Source organism: Elephantulus edwardii, unplaced genomic scaffold (genome assembly GCF_000299155.1).
Source record: "Elephantulus edwardii isolate Elephantulus edwardi_28Jun2011 unplaced genomic scaffold, EleEdw1.0 scaffold00361, whole genome shotgun sequence".
NCBI lineage: Eukaryota > Metazoa > Chordata > Mammalia > Macroscelidea > Macroscelididae > Elephantulus > Elephantulus edwardii.
Window position 1 is genome coordinate 452,492 of NW_006400111.1, and position 6,000 is coordinate 458,491.

Consider the following 6,000-nt stretch of genomic DNA (forward strand, 5'->3'; position numbering starts at 1 on the left):
TGTCAGGAGGGACCAGTCCTTGGAGGACATCATGCTTGGAAAAGTGAAGGGACAGCACAAGAGAGGAAGACCCTGGATGAGATGGATTGACACAGTGACTGGGATTGTAGGGACAGATGTGTCAGAGACGGTGAGATTGGCTCAGGATAGGACATGGTTCTGAGCTATTGGACATAGGATCGCTATGAGTTGCATAAAAACATTGTCTTAGAATCCTAGTTGAATATTTTACTGATTTTGTTTTTGGACTTTACTTTGCTTTTTAAACTGATAGCTGTGAGAATATATGTTATTAAAATATTTGTCAGAACATCCTGCAGTTATTTTTCTGTCAATTTGCATTCTCACTTATGCTGTGTACAATTTTTCATTTAACCCAAATTTGTCAACATCTGGTCTTATAAATTTTAAGGATATGATTGATTGCAAAAATGATAAATGTGTTATATCACTTAGTTTGTATAACTTTCCATTTGCTTATTGCCATTTTATAAATGACTGTGTCCTGTCCATTGCCTATCTTTTAAACTGATATATAAGATGGTATTTAGACATACTAGTCCTTGCTGACATTTATTCAGAAGCACAGTCATCTTCTCTTTCATACTGTGTTTTAATTTTGATAATACTCATTTTCTTTGTAGTATGTAAAGCATTCAGTACAATTCTAATCAATATGCAAAGTCTAGAGCCAGCTTTCAGAAAAATTTTTGTATCGTAATTCATTAATTGTCATCTGAATTGCCCATTCTTCTGCTCACTATCTCCAGTGAATTTTAAAATTCCATAATAACAATTTTCTTCTGAAAGCATTTTTCCCCAATCTCAAATTGTTTCCATTTTATAGATGTATTAACCTCTTGAATCTCGTTGGAAATATGAATGAGACACTTTCTAGAACTTGGTCTCTCTTTGACAATGGCTCTATTTCATTGGAAATTCTTATTTGAATTTTCATTATTTCTCTTTGTTTGCTCAGCTGAATTTTTGGCATGCTCTGTTATTTTTTTTCTGTCTACTCAATATGGCAGGAGCTCTGGTTGCCTTAGTGGTAAGAAACTGAAGGCACACAGTTTGAATCCACCAGCTCCGTGAGAGAAGGGTGGACAATCTCCTCCCATATGAGAAACTGCCTCTGGAAACCCCCTGGAGGGTCAGCTGTAAGTCGGTTCTGACTCAGTGGCACCCAACAACTCAATATGGATTACACCTCAACATCAAATAGATGGAAAACTTTATCAGTGAACTGATAGTCAGCATCAGGTTACGGGGAGAAAAGACCGAAATTGTTAACAATTTCACCTTACTTGGATCAACAATCAACACCCTTGGTAAAAGCCATCAAGAGATCAGGAGATGTATTGCATTGAGAAAGCCTGCTCTCAGGAACCTCTCCAAATTACTGAGGAGCAATAATGTCCGTTTAAAGACTAAGGTGTGCTTGATTCAGGTCATGGTCTTCTCAGTCACTTGGCTGTGCAAAGCAGAGCTGGTAATGAATGACAGGAGAAAAACAGATACCTTTGAGCTGGATGTTGTAGAAGAGTACTGACTATCTCATGGACATCCAAAAGAACAGGCAGATATCTTAAAGAAGGTATAGCCAGAATTCTCACTGACGACAAGAATGGTGAAGCTTCGAAGCACATATTTTGGGGCATGTTGCTAGGAAAGGCAGTTGCTTGGAAAGTGACATTCTGCTTGGAAAGTGACATTCTGCTTGGAAAGGTAGAGGGTCAATAGAAGAGAGAAAGACCCTCAAACAGATGGGCTGAGACAGTGACTGTAGCAGTGGACTTGAGTATGTCAGCGATGATGAAGATGGCACAGGACCGTTGTTCATAGTGTCACTGTAAGTCATACTTGACTCAACAACACTTAACCACACAACAACACGGTTCTTGTAGGAGAGTGAGCACAGAAAGAGTTAGTGTCTTTCTTCTACTCTTTCAGCCCAGGTGAAAGGAAGCCTTTGTATTTTCTGAAATTGTAGTTTGTTATTTCAGTTTGGGGATCTTGTTCCATTGGAAGAGGACCAGAGAAAAGCTCTGCTGTTCATAGTCAAGAGCATCTTCCTCAGAATGATTTGTGATCCTCTGTTTCGTCACAGTGACTTCAACTGTGGTGGTCATACCTTCCTTCCACCCATTGTGTCACATGCAGGTGACAAGGAGCATCAGCTGTCTGCTGTCTCAAGGGCTAGGGAGCCCTGGTGGTGTGGTTCAGAGTGAGTTGCACTGTTAATCGATAGGTGATTCCTCTCTGGTGTTTTCAGTCTGCCTGCAGCTGCTCAGGAGAAAGATGGGAAAATTTCCTCTTGTGTGATTTACCACCTCTCAAGAATCTATTAGAGGATCGCCTATACGTTAGTTCTGACTTGAGGACAAGGAGTTGAGTTGTGCTAAGAGCTGTCACCCATGTACAACTTGAGTATAGTTGGGAGTTAGTGACCCTCATCTTGACCTTGGTAGTCTCATCATGAAGGGTTATGACTTGAGTTCTGTTGGGTCCTCTTATTCACTGATGACCAGCTCGTCAGCCTCCTTTTATCAGTATTTTCCAAAATGGAAATAAGCAGTCTCCTCCCATGGGATTTATAGCCTTAGGAAACCTGAAGGATCAGTTATGAGTCATTCCTGACTCATTGTTGGGGACTGTTGAAAAGAGGAAGAGGCCTCTGGCTGGGGCAGATCACCTCACTCCAGATAAGTGCAAGCCTTCTGACCCATATCAGCCCTTAATACAGAATAGAGAAAGCTCTCCTCTGTTTGGTTGTGCTGGCTGAGAAGGCTCGACATCCAGGAAGATGGCTGCTGCATTCATTGGCCTGGGAGTGGTCTGCACTGAGCTGAGGTTCTTCTGTCCAATCTGTATACTCCACATCTGCAAATCCACCTCATCCTGTCTTTCCTCTTACTCCCTGTATATAAGTGCACTGTAACCCCCAATAAAGTTGAGTTGACTCTCTAAAGTGCTCCCAGAGTGATGTGTCTCTGTCCTGCTTACCCCCATCAAAGTGTTGCTGCTCCCCACCAGCAAATGGACAGCAACAACTCATCTGTACACACAGCAATAGGGATGTGGTCCTGCTCAGACACACATGGGGTCTCAGTGAGCTGAATTTGATGGCAAATGGGTGTTCTATTTTTTTGGTTGTTGGGGTTTTTTTATTATTATTTTGCTAATATCCTATTTTAACAAGGTAGACAGGAAGCAGGGTGATAGGCTTTAAGCTATCTTTAATCACTTTGATTTTCATAGGATTTTTTTTTAAAAAAAGATTTACTTTCTATTTGTAGTAAGTGACATCGACTTTCTCTTCAAGGAAGAGATAGATAAGGTGTCCTTTCAAAGTAGATTTACTGTAAAAATGATGAATCAAGGAGAAATACTAAATTGATAATAACATACAGATTTAGCAAAATCCACAAAGCCACCATCATACCTTCTCAAAGTCATTTTGCTCTGTGGAAATCTCTGGAAATCCCTGTTGTGGACATACACTGTTTTTGATTTCCAGTAAAGATACAGATGTTCTCTTGGTTTTTTAAAAGCAATTCCAATGGATAGTTGAGAGAAGAGAATTAAATATTAAATATTAAATATGTGGTCATGGAGGCTCTTTGTTATCTCTGCTTTGGATCAGCACCTCTTCCCCTATTTTTAGAGTCTGCCTGAGAAGATTTGTGAATGGAGAAGTGTTTTGATGGCAATGATGCGTTTGAGTCAGGGCGTGTATTTGGGAATGAGGAGCTTGTGGATATTTTTTCTCATTGACTCAAATGCCTTTGTAATGCCAGTTTCCCCTCTTAACTCTCACCATCTTCTTCTCTGACTGAATGGAAACATCTTTTTGGTAAACAAACTAATGTCATGCAACACTGCTAATAAAAAAGCTAATACCTGTAATAGTGCTGGCCTTCTCTGATCTGCAAGAAAGTGCCAGGACATCAAATGAACTGCTTAAGACTTTAATCAAGAGGGTAAGGGGAGAGGAACTCATAGTTGAGTGTACTCTCAACCTGTACATCCTGATAGCTTTTATTTGAAAAGTTTTTGTTTGTTTTTTTTTTTAATTTTATTTCATGATTTTATTTTAAAATTTCTTACTGGTTTATTTACAAAGTTTGAATACATTGTTTTTCTCACCAGATCTTTCCTATTTTTCTCACCCCCCCCATCAGATTGTATGACCTTATGATTACCCCCATTTCAATGAACATCTACAGAGATTTTGGGATTCCATTCATTCATTGTTTTTTTGAAAAGTTTTACAAACAGAAAAGCATGTTGACTAGAGTCCCAAGATGTTGTTACATGCCTTCACGTTGCCTGAGACCCATAGCAGCCCTATGTACAGCAGCTCTAAACCCTCCCTGTCCTGAGCCAGTTTCACTAATTTTACACACCTACTCCCACTGCCCTAGTACTGTATCAATCCATCTCATCTGGGGGTCTTCCTTTCCTGTGCTGTCCCTCCACCCTTCCGAGCTTGATGTTCTTCTCCAAAGACCTGTCTCTCCTGGCCACATGCCCAAAGTATATGAGACAGAGCTTTAAAACCCTAGTCTCCAAGGAGAAACTTGGTTTCAACCTCTCCAAGACAGACCTATTTGTTTTCTTGGTGGTCCATGGTATGCTCAAGACTCTTCTCCAGCACCACAACTCCAAGGCATCAATTCTTCTTCTTCTGTTATTGTTTACTTTTCTTATTTTATTTGCTGATCCTTTCAATTTACAAGACAACATTTGTTTAAGCATAAACTTTATTTAATAATCAGTGAGTTCTGATATTATTTCATATTTATCAATGCAAAGATATTTTTCTCTAAAATACACTGGGTTTAATTTTTAAAATATAGTATTTTAAAAACAAACAAAACAATAATAATTGACAACTATCCATAAAACTAAAATTAAAAATAAACATACATAAAAATAAAAAAACTATTCAAAGAAATAGGAACAAAATCTAAGCATCCTCTACAATATTGCATTTTAAAAATAGATAAAACCTTATTTATTGACAACAATAATAAATATAATGAAAATCTAAAAATTAAAAATAATCTAGACATGTTTTTCCTTTTAGAGCAACTAGATCTAATTGCTACAAGACCACATTTATATCAGAATTTTTGAGATAGCAAGAGAATGTTTTCTCTGAGATACGTCACATACACATAAACCAGTAAGGTGAGATTCTCCCATTTACTCAATAACCCACATCTGTGTTCTGTTGAAAAAAATCAACATTTACATAGCAATGTTTTCTTATTCTTTCACAATGTGCACTTAATCAAGTTTTCTCTTTAACAGACTTTTCTCTGGTAGTGTTCTCTCGATCCAAGCAATCCTTGATTTAGTTAGCTTACCCCTTACCTAATAGTGGTGGCCTTTCATGAGCACTTTGTTAGATGTCAAACAATGATCGATCATCTTACACATGTCATCAGATCTTAGCCTTGCTGTGATATTAGGAAAAGGGCACATTCCTTTCAATTTGCAGATGTGAACACAACCAAGACTCAGAGATCCTCATGAGCTTATCTGAGGTTGAACAAGATGTTGGACAAAGGTAGATTTTGAACCTAGGCTTTATGCTTTGAACCCTAAGAGATCTTACCTATTAAAAGGTTGACTAGGGAGTACTTGGGACAAACATGTGTTGAGAAAAATAGCATCATCAGGTTAAGTCTGCTGTCATCCAGATGGAGCTGGGTGTGCCGGGATGGCCAGGTGGAGGAATATATAAAGCAGTAGGATGTGTACAGAGCGCAGGCAGGCTCAGGGGATGTGGGAGTGAGTTCACCTTGGGAGATTCTAATAGTCTTCTTTCATGACCTGAAAGCACATAATAGACTAGGTAAGAACAGATAGAAGTTAAATGATAGAACTACAACAAAGAATTGAGTATGTTTATATGAAAAGATCTAGTGATCTGATGTAAAAAACAGTGTATACAAACTTTGTAAGAAAACCAGTATAAAGAAAAATTTT

The 6,000-nt window shown here is 38.4% G+C and overlaps 1 protein-coding gene across 2 annotated transcripts in view; it reads left to right on the forward strand.

Moving 5' to 3' along the window:
* PRKCB (protein kinase C, beta) overlaps positions 1 to 6,000 on the forward strand; it is a 553,123-nt gene that overhangs the window by 390,405 nt on the left and 156,718 nt on the right. The gene's annotated exons all lie outside the window — the stretch shown is intronic.